Here is a 20,286-nt window from a genome sequence, read left to right as displayed (position 1 = left end):
TCGCCCGTAGTCAGCTGGGATAGGCTCCAGCTTGCCTGCGACCCTGTAGAACAGGATAAAGCGGCTAGAGATAATGAGATGAGAAAGCACAACTTTTATTCATCACACACTTGCAGAGGTGGACAAAGTACCCAACTTCATTACTTAACTCATACTGTGGGTGGTAAAAGAGAGCAACTGGATTTGCTTACAGATTCTTGAAGACGTTTCACCTCTCATCCGAAAGGCTTCTTCAGTTCTGTCTGACTAATAGAGAGTATCAGGTATTTATCCTGGGCGGCATGGTGGTGTAGTGGTTAGCGCTGTCGCCTCACAGCAAGAAGGTCCGGGTTCAAGCCCCGTGGCCAGCGAGGGCCTTTCTGTGCGGAGTTTGCATGTTGTCCGTGTGGGTTTCCTCCAGGTGCTCTGGTTTCCCCCACAGTCCAAAGACATGCAGTTTAGGTTAACTGGTGACTCTAAATTGACCGTAGGTGTGAATGGTTGTCTGTGTCTATGTGTCAGCCCTGTGATGACCTGGCGACTTGTCCAGGGTGTACCCCGCCTTTCGCCCATAGTCAGCTGGGATAGGCTCCAGCTTGCCTGCGACCCTGTAGAACAGGATAAAGCAGCTACAGATAATGAGATGAGAATAGAATAGAATAGAAAGCACAACTTTTATTCATCACACACTTGCAGAGGTGGACAAAGTACCCAACTTCATTACTTAAGTCATACTGTGGGTGGTAAAAGAGAGCAACTGGACTTGCTTGCAGATTCTTGAAGACGTTTCACCTCTCATCCGAAAGGCTTCTTCAGCTCTGTCTGACTAATAGAGAGTATCAGGTATTTATCCTGGGCGGCACGGTGGTGTAGTGGTTAGCACTGTCACCTCACAGCAAGAAGGTCCGAGTTCAAGCCCCGTGGCCAACAAGGGTCTTTCTGTGTGGAGTTTGCATGTTCTCCCCGTGTCCACGTGGGTTTCCTCCGGGTGCTCCGGTTTCCCCCACAGTCCAAAGACATGCAGGTTAGGTTAACTGGTGACTCTGAATTGACCGTAGGTGTGAATGTGAGTGTGAATGGTGGTCTGTGTCTATGTGTCAGCCCTGTGATGTGTGTGTACCCCGCCTTTCGCCCGTAGTCAGCCGGGATAGGCTGCAGCTTGCTTGCGACCCTGTAGAACAGGATAAAGCGGCTAGATGAGATGAGATGAGGTATTTATCCTCTCATGGATGAAAAGTAATCCTGTCATTGAGTCATCCTGTCGGTGTGGGTCACTGGGGGCTGGGTGTGAACGGCCTAGAGAGTCATTGGGATGATCAATGGATTGTTGGTTCTCTCTGTCCTCCTATGAGTCACTGAAAACAGCTGGGTTTTGGTGTGCATTCAGTTGTCTGGGAAGTGTGCCAAGGTGGCTGTCAGGTGGCTTCTTTATCTCCTCGCTCATACCAACGATCCTCTCTGGCTAAAATGCGTATGTTGCAATCCTGAAATGAGTGTCCTTTGTTGTTAAGATGAAGATAGACAGCAGAGTCCTGGCCTGAGGAACTGGCTCTCCTGTGTTGAGCCATGCGCCTGTGAAGCAGTTGTTTTGTTTCCCCAATATATGAGGCCGTGCATTCCTCGCTGCACTGAATTGCATACACTACGTTGTCCTGTTTGTGTCTGGCTATTCTGTCTTTAGGGTGGGCCAGTTTCTGCTTCAGGGTGTTGCTGGGTCTGAAATGTACCGGAATGTTGTGTTTGTAGAAGATCCTCCTGAGTTTCTCAGATAGACCAGAAATGTAGGGAATGACAATGTTCTTGCACCTTAGGATTGCTTTTTATCCATGAGAGGATAAATACCTGATACTCCCTATTAGTCAGACAGAACTGAAGAAGCCTTTCGGATGAGAGGTGAAACGTCTTCAAGAATCTTCAAGCAAGTCCAGTTGCTCTCTTTTACCACCCACAGTTTACTATGACCTGGATGACTGAGAATCTTCACAGACATACTTAAGTCAAAGTACAGATCCCGCTGGTCAAATGTGACTCTGATACAAGTGAAAGTTGTCCAGTCAAAATTTTACTTAAGTTAGAGTACTGAAGTACTTGCTTTTAAAAATACTTAAGTATTAAAAGTACATTTTCCGTCAACACATCGCTGTATTATTGCCACAGCGCTTACAAAACCTAACGACGTTACCAAAGATGAATGTGAATTCACAAAATGAACGCATGCCGTGCCATCATGGTGGTTTAACGTTAAGTTAGCTAGTCAGTGAAACTCCACCTGACATGCTAGCAAACTCTTTTCAAACTTGAAAACATATTGGGTAGCTAACGCTACTAAAAAAAAAAAGATTACAACATTCTGTTTATTTGGCAAGATTATGCCAAAACATATTTCTGAAAGGACTTCAGATAAGTTAACGTTATTCATGTTAGCGTAGCTCCGTTTTTACATGCTAACTAACAGTGTCCAAGTTAACAAGCTGTGTTAACGTTAGCCGTGGACAAGGTTATGGCAACTTGGCGGGAAAATCCATAGAAAGTCATTGATTAACCAGACTGCATAGCTCTTGCAAAGTTATCACTAGCTCTAAAACTTCATTGCAAACTTTCTCTTGGAATAAAACATTTATATACCTCAATATGCTTCTGCAGGTCAGATGGTGAGTTTTTGTAGGCGGTGATGTGGTTCGTTTTCGGCAAACAAAGCAAACATTTAAAACAAAACAAATCTTTATTCCTTTCAGAAAACTGAAACATGGGTTCGAGTTATGGCCCACGGGTGCGTGCGTTCCCCAGAAGAACCGCCTCCTTCCATTCTGCCATCAACTGATCGTGTTCAAATAATGCTGCTGAGAAATCACTGATCTTGATTTTATACAGTCTATGGACGTGATGTGACCCTACTGAAAAAAAAAATCACATTTTAGAAAAGAAAAAAACATCCACTTTCAAAGCTGCTTCATAGTAACGAGTACCTTGATAGAAATGTTGTGGAGTAAAAAGTACGATATTTGCCTTTCAAATGTAGTGAAGTTAAAGTCATAAGTTTAAAAAATAATACTCAAGTAAAGTACAGATACTCAAAAAGTGTACTTAAGCACAGTACTCAAGTAAACGTACTTCATTACTGTCCACCTGTGCACACTTGTGAAATTCCTCTCTGCATTTAACCCTGAAGCAGTGAACACACACGTGAGCAATGATCACACACACTTACCCAGAGCAGTGGGCAGACATGCTAACAGCGCCCGGGGAGCAGTTGGGAGTTAGGTGCCTCGCTCAAGGGCACCTCAGCCCAAGGCCGTCCCATATTAACCTAACCGCATGTCTTTGGACTGTGGGGGAAACCGGAGCACCCGGAGGAAACCCACGCAGACACAGGGAGAACATGCAAACTCCACACAGAAAGGCCCCTGCCAGCCGCTGGGCTCGAACCCAGAACCTTCTTGCTGTGAGGCGACCGTGCTAACCACTACACCACCGTGCCACCCAAATAGAATAGAATAGAATAGAATAGAATATCTTTATTGTCATTTGTAACATGTACAGCGAAACTGGAGTGCAATTCTCATCAGTGTAAAACGAACTAATAAAAGGATTTAAATTAAGCTAAAACTTAAACTATATAAAAATTATAAAAAACAGTCAAACTCACAGAGACAACAGTAAACTAATGAACAAACAAACTAATATTAAAAAAACCCTAAAAACTTAAAAACACTGTAAAAATTATAAAAACAGTCAAACACACACAGAACTACATTCAACCGGAAACACTGCACAAATCCCTTATTGCACAGGTCCCTTATTGTAGAGTATAAAAAGACTAAGAGCAGGTTAGTGAACCCTAACCTGATGTTTGGAATTTAGAGCTCGTATGGCAGTTGGGTAGAAGCTTGAGTCTATTTGTTCTAGCTTTGATGGCCCTATACCTTCAGGTTCCCAACCCTGGTCATGGAAGATGGCGGTGCGCGTAGACACAGCGGTTCAGTGCTCATCTCATTCTCATTATCTCTAGCCGCTTTATCCTGTTCTACAGGGTCGCAGGCAAGCTGGAGCCTATCCCAGCTGACTACGGGCGAAAGGCGGGGTACACCCTGGACAAGTCGCCAGGTCATCACAGGGCTGACACATAGACACAGACAACCATTCACACTCACATTCACACCTACGGTCAATTTAGAGTCACCAGTTAACCTAACCTGCATGTCTTTGGACTGTGGGGGAAACCGGAACACCCGGAGGAAACCCACGCGGACACGGGGAGAACATGCAAACTCCGCACAGAAAGGCCCTCGCCGGCCACAGGGCTCGAACCCGGACCTTCTTGCTGTGAGGCGACAGCGCTAACCACTACACCACCGTGCCGCCCCTGGTTCAGTGCTCTCACTTTAAATGTAATTTGGAAAGAGGTGCAGAAAGCCCTAGAATAACATGAAAGCTAATCTAGCTAGGGCTTCCTAGGCTGAGGAGTGAGCATTGATTTTTTTAATATATATTTCAAACACATATACACACACAAAGGGGAGGGAAAAAAAACCCCCATGAGACTAGACGATCTAGACTTAAATCTGCTAAAGAAGGAGAAAAGGGAAAATATAAACAAAAATGAAGTTGGTAAAGGCATCAAAGTTAGTTATGCAGAATATGTTAAAATATGGCTGCACGGTGGTGTAGTGGTTAGCGCTGTCGCCTCACAGCAAGAAGGTCCAGGTTTGAGCCCAGCGGCCGGCGAGGGCCTTTCTGTGCGGAGTTTGCATGTTCTCCCCGTGTCCGCATGGGTTTCCTCCAGGTGCTCCGGTTTCCCCCACAGTCCAAAGACATGCAGGTTAGGTTAACTGGTGACTCTAAATTGACCATAGGTGTGAATGTGAGTGTGGATGGTTGTCTGTGTCTATGTGTCAGCCCTGTGATGACCTGGCGACTTGTCCAGGGTGTACCCCGCCTTTCGCCCGTAGTCAGCTGGGATAGGCTCCAGCTTGCCTGCGACCCTGCAGAAGGATAAAGCAGCTAGAGATAATGAGATGAGATGAGATGGGATTACTACAGTGTTCAAAAGAAAGTAGGAGAGGAAGCAAGAGAAATAGAAAGGAAGAAGACATTATATAAAAGATGAGGTTTGGTCACACTGGTCTGAACAGTACATTAAACATAATGGATAAGCATGTTAATGGTAGATGTGAACATTGTGGACTACAGGAAACGGTGGAGCATGTGATGTTGGATTGTCCTAGATATCAGCGAGAGACAGGCACTTAAAGAGACGCTTCAAAGGAATCATATGACACTAGGTGTCAGAGAGATGTTGCAGTTGAGGTCTGATAATGTTGGATATAGGGCTATTTTTAGGTTTTTTAATGATACAGGAATTATTAGGAGAATTTAGCACAATACGGTGTAAACATTCTGGTTCACACTCCAGTCCAGAAGGTAGCAGTATTGCACCTGAAAGCTGTTTGCCAACCGCCATAAAACAATATAAAAGAAGAAGAAGAAGGTGTGAGAGTGCTGGCTTCTTCCTGGGCCTGTTTATTTGTTGATTAACTATTGGAATATGGTCAAATTTATGAATGTAATATTTTTATGATACACATATTCCTTTCCATATCCATCTAAGCAAACATGTTAAAGAGGTTAACCCTTGTATGGTCTTCAGGTCTGTGGGACCCGTTTTCATTTTTTTATCAAGAAGAAGAAGTTTAATCATCACACGCTTGTGAAATTCCTCTCTGCATTTAACCCATCTGAAGCAGTGAACACACACATACCCAGAGCAGTGGGCAGCCATGCTAACAGCACCCAGGGAGCAGTTGGGAGTTACACTACTGTTCAAAAGTTTGGGGTCACTTTGAAATTTCCTTATTTTTGAAAGAAAAACACTTTAAACTAATCAGAAATCCACTCTATACATTGCTAATGTGGTAAATGACTATTCTAGATGGTTTTTGGTGCAATATCTCCATAGGTGTATAGAGGCCCATTTCCAGCAACTATCACTCCAGTGTTCTAATGGTACAATGTGTTTGCTCATTGCCTCAGAAGGCTAATGGATGATTAGAAAACCCTTGTACAATCATGTTAGCACAGCTGAAAACAGTTGAGCTCTTTAGAGAAGCTATAAAACTGACCTTCCTTTGAGCAGATTGAGTTTCTGGAGCATCACATTTGTGGGGTCGATTAAATGCTCAAAATAGCCAGAAAAATGTCTTGACTATATTTTCTGTTCATTTTACAACTTATGGTGGGAAATAAAAGTGTGACTTTTCATGGAAAACACAAAATTGTCTGGGTGACCCCAAACTTTTGAACGGTAGTGTCAAGGGCACCTCAGCCCAAGGCTGTCCCATATTAACCTAACCGCATGTCTTTGAACTGTGGGAGAAACCGGAGCACCTGGAGGAAACCCACGCAGGAGAACATGCAAACTTGGCACAAGGCCCTCATCGGCTGCTGGGCTCAAACCCAGAACCTTCTTGCTATGAGGCAACCATGCTAACCACTTACACCACCGTGCCACCCGTAGGTGGTGTAAGTGGAAGGAACAATGATACGATTAATTATTTTTTTCAAACTCAGACTCATTGGCCTCGGCTCATTTTCTGTGAAGAACATATATCAGAACACATTTTCGATGACAACACACTGTACCCCCCCCCCCCCCCCCCCCCACACACACACATTTATATAACATATAGGACGTTCAGGCTAATAAAAGTGTGTACGGTACCTTCACTCTGTCCTCCTCCTGTCTGGGTCTGCTGTTAGTGTGTGTGTGTGAGTGAGTTTTGTGTTTCTGCCCCGCCGTTCAAGCACCGATACCTGTCTGCTCTCACATTCCTACACATTTTACCCTCTGTCTTGTGGGAACCAAGACAGAAGTTCCCGTAAATTGGGGGCAGGACACAATAAATATCGCTTTTCCAATGTGGCTCCTTATCACAACTGATTAAGATGGCCAAAAGATTCTCTGCTCAGATGGACTTGCAAATGATTTTGGAAGCGAGAGAAGCTTTTGATGATGGTGTAGAGGAAGACGTTTCAGAACGTGAGGATCACATTTCTGAAAATTCAGAGTCTGACAGTGACTTTGAAGAAGAGGATGAGATGGAGCATCAGCCAGTCCCGAAACGAAGACGAGCATGGGGATGATGTGTTGTATAGACTGACGATGGTTACTGTATGTGCTCAGCTTGTGTTGTGTAAACTGAACTGAATGGGTTAAATTTCTAATGAAATTCAAATAAATAAAAATCAGTTGTTATGAAAAACCTTGCTTCATTTGTAAAGTTGAAGATAAATGTCTTTTTTCCACTCATATCTTGACTATACTTGATTTTCTTTTTGTAAAATTGCATCTTATTAAAAAACAAACAAAAAACGAGTAGCACTTTTTTTAAATAAATGTAATCTAACAAAGGTAAAGGGCAAATATTAACTATATCCATCCATCCATTATCTGTAGCCGCTTATCCTGTTCTACAGGGTCGCAGGCAAGCTGGAGCCTATCCCAGCTGACTATGGGCGAGAGGTGGGGTACACCCTGGACAAGTCGCCAGGTCATCGCAGGGCCAACACAGAGACAAACAACCATTCACACTCACGGTCAATTTAGAGCCACCAATTAACCTAACCTGCATGTCTTTGGACTGTGGGGATAACTGGACGAAACCCATGCAGAGACAGGAAGAACATGCAAACTCCACACAGAAAGGCCCTTGTCAGCCGCTGGGCTCGAACCCAGAACCTTCTTGCTGTGAGGCGACAGTGCCACCCATATTACACGGCTACGTACTAAAGAAATTTGACACAAAATATTGATTAAAAACTGATTTAACTGCTTCCGTTAATGACATGGTCCATAGCAATAGCCTGTTATACAGAAATAAGAGACCGTTGAATGTCCTCACTAACCAATCAAATTCGAGTATTCAGATGAGCCATGAACATCTAAAAGAGCAGAAAGCGTTTACGTTTTTCGTCTAAGATGTTCCTAGCAAGCAAAGACCTGCATTCAAACAATGTCAGAAGAAAATTTGTTACGAATTTAATGTTACAATTTAAAAAAAAAAGATTTTAATGTCCCAATCTTGAGCTTGAGCTTCTTTTAGGGACACTCCCACTTGAAGTGATTTGGCGTCCTATAAGGATTGGAACTTACTAGTTCACATATTGTGACCAAGCACACACATTAAATATGAGTTTCTTTTTTTTTCAAAATTAAATTTTTATTTCTTTTTCAATAATAAACTTATAAATGTCATCATAAATGGTGGCACGGTGTAGTGGTTAGCACTGTCGCCTCACAGCAAGAAGGTCCTGGGTTCGAGCCTAGCGGCTGGCGAGGGCCTTTCTGTGTGGAGTTTGCATCTTCTCCTCGTGTCCACATGGGTTTCCTCTGGGTGCTCCGGTTTCCCCCAAAGGCATGCAGGTTAGGCTAATTGGTGGCTTTAAATTGACTGTAGGTGCGAGTGTGAATGGTTGTTTGCCTCTATGTGTCAGCCCTGTGATGACTTGTCCAGGGTGTACCCTGCCTCTCGCCCATAGTCAGCTAGGATAGGTTCCTGCTTGCCCGCGACCCTGTACAACAGGATAAGCAGCTACAGATGATGGATGGATGGATGGATGGATGTCATCATAAAATTCTTTATGTACAAGTAAATTTTTAATATTAATTTCTAATTGTTTCTTTCTCATTTTTTAAAAATAATTTTATCATGAAAGTTTGAATATTTGATACAATCTAGAAGCAGGTGTTTGACATTTTCTTTTACACCACAAGTTGTACATTGATTGGAGGATATTTTTTTTAAAAAGAAATTGTGCATCATTAAGTTGACATTTTAAGATAAGATAGCCTTTTATTATCCCACAAGGGGAAATTTACATTGTTACAGCAGTAAAATATATAAAGAGAAAAAGATAAGACAGTGAAGGAGTAGTGCAAAAATACTAAGTATACAAAAAAGGATATATAAAAGAAAAACTACAAATTTAGAGATAAAAAATTAACAAATTTGCATAAATTCACAGGTTTGCAGAAATATAGTCAAGTCAAGTTTGTTTGTATAGCACTTTTAACAGTAGACATTGTCCCAAAGCAGCTTTACAGAATCTGAATGACCCAAGACCTGAGCCAATTTTATCCCTAATCTATCCCCAATGAGCAAGCCCGTGGCGATGGTGGCAAGGAAAAACTCCCTCAGATGACATGAGGAAGAAACCTTGAGAGGAACCAGACTCAAAAGGGAACCCATCCTCATTTGGGCAACAACAGACAACATGACTATAATATTAACAGTTTTAACATGAAGTCAGTTTCGTTGATGTTATAAACTCTTCATTGATGAAAACTTGAGTGCAAAACTGTTCATGACAACTGCAGTCCTAAAGTTAGCAAGTCAACTGTAGTCCTCAGCCATAAAAGCATTACTGTAAGAGTCCAGAGCGTCTTCCAAGTGTGACTTTCAACTGTCCATATGGGGCCGTCCTCCACAGGAGCGATGTGATGAGACTTCAACCAGACACAGGGCACCAGGATGGATCAAGCAGGTCCGAGGAGCAGAAGAGGTCAGTATATAATATAGTTAACATAAGTGTATTACAAACGTGGTATTGCACATGTAAGTGTTGCACAGGTATTATTACCAGTATTACCCAGGTAGTATTGCACAAGTAGGTATATTGCACAAGAGCCATTTTAACCACGTGTAGCTAGATTTTCCAAATCTAAGTCTTGTAATTATCCTTTGTTTGTTTCTGTTTTTGTCAGAATATGCGGTGTGTGTTGCAGAGGTGGACAGTAACTAAGTACATTTACTTGAGTACTGTACTTAAGTACACTTTTTGAGTCTCTGTACTTTACTTGAGTATTTTTTTGGAAACTTATGACTTTAACTTCACTACATTTGAAAGACAAATATTGTACTTTTCACTCCACTACATTTCTGTCAAGGTCCTCATTACTCGTTACTATGAAGCGGCTTTGAAAGTGGATGTTTTTTGTTTTCTTTTATAAAATGTGATTGTTTTTTTCACAGGTGACACTGAGACAGCCTATCAGTAATCACTAAGGTCACGTCACGTCCATAGACTGTATAAAATCAAGTTCAATTTCTCAACAGTATTATTTAAACACGATCCATTAATGGCAGAACGGAAGGAGGCGGTTCTTCTGAGGAATGCACACACCCATGGCCATACCTAGAACCCATGTTTCATTTTAAATGTTTGTTTTGTTTGCCTAAAATGAACCACATCACAGCCTACAAAAACTTGCCGTCCGACCTGCAGAAGCATATTGAGGTATGTAAACGTTTTATTCCAAGAGAAAGCTTGCAATTAAGTTGTGTGTGCTTTTAGAGCTAGCAATAATGTTGCAATAGCTATGCAGTCTGGTCAATCACATGACTTTCTGTGGATTTGTCCACCAAGTTGCCGTAACCTTGTCCACGGCTAACATTAACATATAGCTAGTTAACTGGGACACTGTTACTTAGCATGTAAAACAGAGTTATGCTAACATGAATAACGTTAACTTACCTGAAGTCCTTTCAGAAATATGTTTTAGCAAAATCTTGCCAAATAAATAGAATGTAGAAATCTTTCTTTTCTAGGAGCGTTAGCTACCCAATATGATTTCGAGTTTGAAAAGAGTTTGCTAGCATCAGGTGGCGCTTCACTGACTAGCTAACTTAATGTTAAACCACCATGATGGCACAGCATGTGTTCATTTTGTGAATTCATAGTTCTATCTTTGGTAACGTTAACATTGTAGATTTTGTGACCTTGCACAATTACTCAAGCTACTACTTTTTTTTTTTTTTTTACCAGTAGCCAGAGAAAAACTAGCTAACATCTTATTGATGATTCTGCTTGGTTGCAAGTTGTGTTTCATTTTGTAACATTCTACCAGGTGTTTATTCTACAGGTTCTACAAGTAAATCCAGTCGGTTGCTTCAGAGGCATTAGGTTTTGTAAGTGTTGCGGCAATAATACAACAATGCATTGACAGAAAATGTACTTTTAATACTTAAGTATTTTTAAAAGCAAGTACTTCAGTACTCTAACTTAAGTAAAAAATTTGACTGGACAACTTTCACTTGTATTGGAGTAATATTTGACCAGTGGGATCTGTACTTTGACTTAAGCCCAGTGCACACCTTCCCGATTTCATTGGGGCTTCGTGTGTCAGGCGATCGGTTACGAGTATACGGGCCCAATTTGATCGGTTCAAAATTCCCCGCGCACATTTGCGAGACATCGTACACATTCAGTCCGAATAGATGGCCACGTGTTCAAGATATCACATGATAGTACAAAAAAAAAAAAAAAAAAAAAAATATATATATATATATATATATATATATATATATATATATATATAGAGAGAGAGAGAGAGAGAGAGAGAGAAGTATTAAATTTTGAATATTAGAATCAAAAAGGGACAATAATCCCAACTAGACAAATCAAGAATAAGAATTGATTCTAATTTGTTCAGTCGTTCTTAAAATTCAACTTGTTCCGGGATTCCAGACAAGCGATTTCTGTACCACTGACAATGCTATAATATTTTACCAGGCATTTTCAAAGCTAACACGATTACAGCCATAGCCTCATTCCTCTTTTCCCGTTTGCTGTAATCAGGTGAACTAATGTCATAAAGACAGGCGGACGCTTCCCAAAGTGACAAGTTGTGGTTCCCGGTCTGCAGTCCACGTGTGATTGCCGCAAGTCGCCATTTTGCCTTATTTACACCATGTGATCAATCCTGGCACTCCAATTGGCTGTTTAAAATTATCGTAACCGATGAGATCGTAGTAACAATGCTCACACTACCAACTGTGTTGCGGACGAGGAGATCGCTTCCGAAAATATCAAGACCAGTTTGATCTGAACCAAGTAACTGATGAAATCGGCTACGAGGTGCCCCCCGCACACCTTCCCGATTCGCAAGTGATTTAATCGGCCCGACAAAATCGTAAGCGAATCGTGAAGGTGTGCGGTGGGCTTTAAGTAACGAACTTGTGTACTTTGTCAACCTCTGGTATTGCACAAGTAAGCAGGTATATTGCACAAGAGCCATTTTAACCATGTGTAGATAGATTTTCCAAATCTAAGTCTTGTAATTATCCTTTGTTTGTTTGTTTGTTTATGTCAGAATATGTGCTATGTGTTGTAATTTTTGGTTCAAGTGATGAGATTGTAGTAACAACACACACACTACCGATTGTGTTGCGTACGAGGAGATCGCGTCTGAAAATATCAAGACCAGTTTGATCTGAACCGAGAACTGATGAAATCGGCTACAAGGTGCCCCCGCACACCTTCCCGATTTGCAAGCGATTTAATTGGCCCGACAAAATCGTAAGCGAATCGGGAAGGTGTGCGGTGGGCTTTAAGTAACAAATTTGCATACTTTGTCCACCTCTGGTATTGCACAAGTAAGTAGGTATATTGCATAAGAGCCATTTTAACCACGTGTAGCTAGATTTTCCAACTCTAAATCTTGTAATTATCCTTTGTTTGTTTCTGTCAGAATATGTGCTATGTGTTGTAATTTTTGGTTCAAGTGATGAGATCGTAGTAACAACACACACACTACCGATTGTGTTGTGTATGAGGAGATCGCGTCTGAAAATATCAAGACCAGTTTGATCTTAACCGAGCAACCGATGAAATCGGCTTCGAGATACCTCCGCACACCTTCCTGATTCGCAAGCGATTTAATTGGCCCGACAAAATCGTAAGCAAATCGTGAAGGTGTGCGGTGGGCTTTAAGTAACGAACTTGCATACTTTGTCCACCTCTCGTATTGCACAAGTAAGTAGGTATATTACACAAGAGCCATTTTAACCACGTGTAGCTAGATTTTCCAACTCTAAGTCTTGTAATTATCCTTTGTTTATGTCAGAATATGTGCTATGTGTTGTTATTTTTGGTTCAAGTGATGAGATCATAGTAACAACACACACACTACCGACTGTGTTGCGTTGCATACGAGGAGATCGCGTCTGAAAATATCAAGACCAGTTTGATCTTAACCGAGCAACTGATGAAATCAGCTACGACGTGCCTCTGCACACTTTCCCGATTCGCAAGCGATTTAATCACCCCTCTAAATCATGAACGAATCTGGACGATGTGCGGTGGGCTTCAAGTAACGAACTTGCGTACTTTGTCCACCTCTCTGGGTATATTGCACAAGAGCCATTTTAACCACATGTAGCTAGATTTTCCAAATCTAAGTCTTGTAATTATCCTTTGTTTATGTCAGAATATGTGCTATGTGTTGTAATTTTTGGTTCAAGTGATGAAATCGTAGTATCAACACACAAACTACCGACTGTGTTGCGTACAAGAAGATCGCATACGAAAATATCAAGACCAGTTTGATCTGAACCGAGCAACCAATGAAATCGGCTATGACGTGCCTCTGCACACCTTCCCGATTCGCAAGCGATTTAAATCGGCCCGACAAAATCGTAAACGAATCTGGAAGATGTGCGGCGGGCTTTAAGTAACGAACTTGCGTACTTTGTCCACCTCTCTAGCACGGGCGATTGCTCTAAGACAACGAGCGAGGCTCAGCCTCCTCTAAAAATGACGAACATCGTGTAGGATGAATTGCGCTAGGCTTATGTTATAGCCGACCTTATAACATTGCTATTTCAGATCCAGAATCATAGAAATATATGTGCTCAACCCACTACAGTGCGAAATCATTCCGTTATAACTTTCCCCAGTTCGCCTAATGTGTGCGTGAGTTTTTCCCCCTCGTGACAGCGCGATGCAGCCCAGCCTCAGTGGACTTCAATAGCATTTGGGAGCTCTGCGCTTTCAATATCAAAATGCAAGACAATTATTGGACAAATACTGCGAAAAGGCCCACCCACGGAGTCCCACGGACTCCCAGCCTCAGTGGACTTCAATGGCATTTGGGAGCTATGCGCTTGTCAATCTCAAAATGCAAGACGGTTATTGGACAAATACTGCAAAAATGCCCGCCTACGGACTCCCAGCCTCACATGGGAGGGACATGGCAAAGCTTTCCGCGAGGAGACTGGTGATTGGTGAAAGCGGCCGGATATTTTCTTTGACTGACAGCTCGTTTCAAATATAGACAGGCAGCGGTAAATTTCAGTTCAGTCCCATGCGGATTTGCAAGTGCTGTGGTGTATTGTAAGAGATCAGCTTACATTTCTGGATGTTCCAATAAGTGCATAAACAAGCTCCAGTTAGTTCAAAATGCCGCAGCAAGAGTCCTTACTAGAACTAGAAAATATGACCACATCATGCCTGTCTTATCCACACTGCATTGGCTCCCAATCAAATTTCGTATTGATTATAAAATACTACTATTGACCTTTAAAGCACTAAATGGTCTCGCACCACAGTACCTGAGTGAACTTCTGCTCCTCTATGACCCGCCACGCCTACTTAGATCAAAAGGTGCAGGCTATCTGCTGGTACCTCGTATAGTGAAGGCTACATCAGGGGGCAGAGCCTTTTCTTACAAAGCCCCACTGTTATGGAACAGCCTTCCAAGTAATGTTCGGGAATCAGACACAGTCTCAGCATTTAAGTCTAGGCTGAAAACATATCTGTTTAGTCAAGCCTTTTGTTAATGGTGTTTATGAGGTAAAGGAGTAGGTCTGGAGGGTCCTCAGACATAGAATGTTTTGGTAAACTGGGATGTATGGATGCTGTCAGTCCCCACTCGCTTGCTCACTCGAGTTTGTTGACGGTGCAGTGGCTGGCTGCTTTATGTCCCGGGGCTCCCTCATGCCTGTGTTACCTTCTGGCTCTCTCCTTTTAGTTATGCTGTCATAGTTAGTTGCCGGAGTCCCTGCTTGTACTCGGTGCAATATGTATACTGTTCCTACTTATTCAGGTGACATTGGGCATACCTAACCACCTGTGTTTTCTTTCTCTCCCCCCCCCCCACTCCAAATCTGTCCCTCTGAGTTACATGGAGTCAACAGGAAATCTTTTGGTGGAGACGGTGGGGACCTCGACTGGCTATCGTAGCCTGCAGGGAATCGGCCGTCAGACATTCTGTCGCATGTCCCAGACCCGGTGAAATGTAACTGAATTGTCTTGGCCAGGCCTAAGGGTCCCATCTGCATCTCATCATTGCTGAGGAGTGTGCTCCCATCACCCAATCTAGCATCCAGCCAGAGCAGGTCATGATATATTTTTTTACCATATTAACATGCCATTGTGTGTCATGCCTGATGTAAAGACTCTTGTCTCTGCGAGCCTACCACACAGATTTAATACTTGTCATTTTTAGGGCATACCTAACAACATGTTTTCTTTCTCTCTCTCTCTTCCCCCCCCCCAATCTGTCCCTCTGAGTTACATGTTGATCCTGGGATTGAGATGCTGGCCTCTTCTGCCCCTCGGACCTGCTTGATCCATCCTGGTGCCCTGTGTCTGGTCGGAGTTTTATCGCCCCACTCCTGTGAAGGATGGCCCCATGAGGACAGTTGAGGGTTATACCTGTTAAAACTGTTAATATTATAGTCAGGCTGTCTGTTGTTGCCCAAATGAGGATGGGTTCCCTTTTGAGTCTGGTTCCTCTCGAGGTTTCTTCCTCATGTCGTCTGAGGGAGTTTTTCCTTGCCACCGTCGCCACAGGCTTGCTCATTGGGGATAGATTAGGGATAAAATTAGCTCATGTTTTAAGTCGTTCAAATTCTGTAAAGCTGCTTTGCGACAATGTTTATTGTTAAAAGCGCTGTACAAATAAACTTGATTGATTGATTGATTTCGATTTCATTCATTACATACGGTTTCTACCAGCTTTTTTAGTTTGTATATATTTTCATTGTAAATAAAGTGTAAATATAGTGTTGTCAAGTTTGCTATCTTAGTTCCAGAAATGTCGTTTATTTGAGTGACTGAACTTGAACTTGAGGGGGCTAGTCAGCTAGCAAGAAAGCTGCGCACGGATGCCAAGCAATGTTGATTTAATTTTGTCGAAACCATTTGCCAGTCTTCCTTTCGAGGAAAAAATTAAAATTAAAGAGCAGGGTAGACCAACGCCTCAAATTGACTTGGTGAAAAAGGTAGGGAATAATACTCATTCCTTTCAGCTCTCCTGGTACGAGAAAGTGAATTGGCTAACAGCAAGTGACCCACATCAACAACAGTAAATAGGCTACTTTAGTAATATGTCATGGATGGACCAAAAATGTAGAATCTATTTAAAATGTTTATGCTGAGTATATTATATTGGAATATATATTTTTCTGGATATGAATTAAACACAGCTACAATTTGGAAAACATTTTTAAACAAAAACACAGCCGAGAACATTTCACACTACAGACCTGGATTAAAAGTGAAGCGTTATCAAAATTGTCAATAAAACATTTCTCAGTCAAAATAAGTAAAATATAGGGAAAGTGTCATTGAATGAAATGTGTGGCACCCAGCTCTATGTTTGGCTCCCCAAGGTCAGTGCTTGTGCCTATTCCAGAACACTCTGCTGTTACTGCTGAGGTTCCTGACAAAGAGCTGCTTTCAATAATGATCAATTTTTAAACAACATGCCACAATTTAAAAATATAAAATGTTAAAATATACCCCCCCCAACACCACCATCATGTATATTGGACAGTAGGCTAATGGGCCAAAAGAACCTGCTGTTATTTCACAGTTTGTGACCCTGCCAACAATCAGCCAGATCAGAGGCAAGAGTATGGGCAAAATTGATGTGTTTTTTCTTTTAAAATCTGGAAATATCGTAACCGACCAGCCTCCCCTGTTTGAAAGACTACCAGCCACCACTGCTCTCTAGGTATATTGCACAAGAGCCATTTTAACCACGTGTAGCTAGATTTTCCAAATCTAAGTCTTGTAATTGAGGCGGTGTAGCGGTTAGCGCTGTTGCCTCACAGCAAGAAGGTCCGGGTTCGAGCCCCGCGCCGCAGCCTACGAAGGCCTTTCTGTGCGGAGTTTGCATGTTCTCCCCGTGTCCGCGTGGGTTTCCTCCGGGTGCTCTGGTTTCCCCCACAGTCCAAAGACATGCAGGCTGGGCATACACTGTGCGATTTTTGGCCCGATTTTGACACGATTTTCACTCGTGCGACTATTTTGGAGATCAGGCCGATTTTTGGCTCAATCGTGCGTCTCGGATCGTGTAGTATACATGGGGTAACGACAAGCGATTAACACCTCACGACCTCCTCCCGATCGATCGGATGAAAATCAAACATGTTTGAAATCCTGGTCGCCCATCGTGAGGCTATCGCACTGTTGAAGCAGTGTCACGAGCCGATTTACCTCAGTCTGTCACACTACACATGCGCGAACACAGATACGGAAGAGAAAACAAACACTGAGCAGCACTTCCGGTCTCCTCTTCTTCTTCACGTTTAGAGATGGGATTTATGGCTCTTTGATGGGATCCGCATCTTTGTGATCCGTTCTTTGAAAAGAGCCGGTCAAAAGACTGGCTCATTTGCCTCTTTTTTAAAATATTTATTCAGTTTTAAGAAGACAGCGTCTAAAGAAGCCAGATCCCTCTGCTTAGACAGCGACATCAATATTTCTGGACATACCTTTTATATAAAGCAACCTAGAATTACATTATTGTAACCCCTAAACGCTCATAAATAACCATTAAAAAACAATGAGGGCTTCAATGAATGTCCATGCAGAACGGCTTTTCTGTAAAAGGCAAGGCAAGGCAAGGCAAGGCAAGGCAAGGCAAGTTTATTTATATAGCACATTTCATACACAATGGCAGTTCAATGTGCTTTACAGAAGCAAAAACAAAAACAGTAAACAATAGAGAAATAAAATTACATAAAATAATTTTATTTTTAATCTAAAACAATTAATTAAAAGAATTAAAAGAAAATAATAAGAATTAAACAACAGTAGAACTAAAATAATAAAATGCCAAAAAGAAAAAAGGAGAAAAAGAAACCAGCGGAATAAAATAGAATAAAATTAAAGTAAATTTAAAACATGCAGAGAAAGTAAAGATTATAAAAAATGTAAAAATATTAATTATTTAACAGAAAGCATCTGAAAACAGCTTGGTCTTTAACCTAGATTTGAAGCTGCCAACAGCAGGAGCATTTTTAATGTCCTCTGGCAGTTGGTTCCATAGATGTACTGCATAGTAGCTAAAAGCTGCTTCACCACACTTTGTTTTAACAACTGGTTTTAATAGTAAATTTTTCTGTTGCGATCTGGTAGATCTGATTGGGTTAGGCCGCTGCAACATATCAGAGAGGTAATTGGGCCCTGTACCATTTAGAGATTTATACACCAGCAGCAATGCTTTAAAGTCAATTCTGTAGCTTACTGGAAGCCAGTGAAGGGACCTTAGAATTGGGGTAATGTGCTCTGTTCTTTTTGTTCGTGTGAGAACCCTCGCCGCTGCATTTTGAACCAGCTGAAGTCGTTTGATGGTCTTTTTTGGCAGGCCTGTGAAAAGGCCATTGCAGTAATCAACCCTACTAGAGATGAAGGCATGTATTAGTTTTTCCAGATCATTTTTTGACATAAGTCCTCTTAGTTTGGAAATGTTTTTTAGGTGATAAAATGCCGTTTTAGTGATTGCTTTCATGTGACTGTCAAAGTTTAGCTCACTGTCAATGAAAACACCAAGATTTTTAACAATTTCTTTAGTTTTAATCCCTTTTGTGTCAAGAATAGTGGTAATCCTGAGTCTTTCATCTTTTTTTCCAAATAGAATTACTTCTGTTTTATCTGTGTTCAACTGAAGAAAATTTTGTGACATCCAGCTATTGATTTGATCGATGCACTGGTAGAGACATTCAAGGGGGGCATAGTCATTTGGTGATAGAGCAAAATAAATTTGGGTATCATCTGCATAGCAGTGATACAAAATTGAATTTTTATTGATAATTTGCCCAAGTGGGAGCATATAAAGGTTGAAAAGTAATGGTCCAAGAATCGACCCCTGGGGGACACCACAGGTCAAGGACATTGACGTTGAGGAACAATTTCCCAGGGTAACAAAGAAGCTTCTATCTTTTAAGTATGATTTTAACCAATTGATAACTTTACCAGTCAATCCAACCCAGTGTTCAAGTCGATATAGCAGTATGTTGTGATCAACAGTATCAAAAGCTGCACTAAGGTCCAGTAATACCAGGACCGATGTTTTGCCTGTATCAGCATTAAGACGTATGTCATTTATAACTTTAATCAACGCTGTTTCAGTGCTATGATTGGCACGAAATCCTGACTGAAAATTATCAAAACGGCTGTTTGATATCAATAAGGCAGTTAATTGATTGAAGACAATTTTTTCCAGGATTTTCCCGATGAATGGTAGATTTGATATTGGCCTGTAGTTATTTAACACTGAAGGATCCAGATTATTTTTTTTAAGAAGGGGCTTTACAACAGCTTTTTTTAGGGACACAGGAACAATGCCAGTCTCCAAGGATGTATTTATAATTTGAAGCACATCTGTAATTATAAGATGAAGAACAGACTTAAAAAAGTTGGTGGGCAGAATGTCCAATTCAGATGTTGAAGAACTGAGATTTTGTACAGTTTTTTCAAGAGTCTCATAATCAATTAAACAAAATTCTGACATTGTGTTAAAGTTATCTATCTGTGTCATTGGTGATTGCAGTTTTTCAATTTTTTGCAACTGAGATATATTATGAGAAATATTCTGCCTTATTTTATCAATTTTACCTTTGAAAAAAGATGCAAACTCATTGCATTTATTAACTGATAGAAGTTCAGGTGCTAATTGTGGTGGGGCATTAGTTAGCTTCTCTACTGTTGAAAATAGCACACGGGCATTGTTCATATTCCTGCTGATGATGTTGGAGAAGAAAGACTGTCTTGCTTTACGAATTTCATAATTATAATTACAAAGCATCTCTTTATGGATTTGATAATGGATGTGAAGTTTAGATTTGCGCCATTTTCTTTCAGTCTTTCTACATTCTCTCTTTAGCAGTTTAACAGCCGGGTACTGCTTCCATGGTGCTTTCTGCTTATCATTGACTCTTTTTATTTTGAATGGAGCAATATCATCCATAATTTGGGTCATATTTAAATTAAAAAATTCCAGTAAATCATCTACAGAGTCTGACATTTTGGTTGAGTTCTGTAAGAGAGCTTGCTCATAAAGAACACATGTATTGTCGTTTATGACTCTCCTACCTATAGTCGTTGAGCTATTCTGAATGTGAGGAGACATAGAAACTTCAAAGAAAACACAGAAATGATCAGATAATGCCAGGTCAACAACAGTATAAGAAACAGTAAGACCCTTTGTGATGACGAGGTCAAGAGTATGACCACGAGAGT

General features: G+C 41.4%; 1 protein-coding gene across 1 annotated transcript in view; it reads left to right on the top strand.

The window, feature by feature from the left end:
- Positions 1–20,286, top strand: part of fkbp3 (FKBP prolyl isomerase 3) — a 123,167-nt gene that overhangs the window by 78,752 nt on the left and 24,129 nt on the right. The gene's annotated exons all lie outside the window — the stretch shown is intronic.

The sequence above is a fragment of the Neoarius graeffei genome, chromosome 3 (genome assembly GCF_027579695.1).
Source record: "Neoarius graeffei isolate fNeoGra1 chromosome 3, fNeoGra1.pri, whole genome shotgun sequence".
Classification (NCBI taxonomy): Eukaryota; Metazoa; Chordata; class Actinopteri; order Siluriformes; family Ariidae; genus Neoarius; species Neoarius graeffei.
This window is presented reverse-complemented; position numbering and strand designations above follow the sequence as displayed.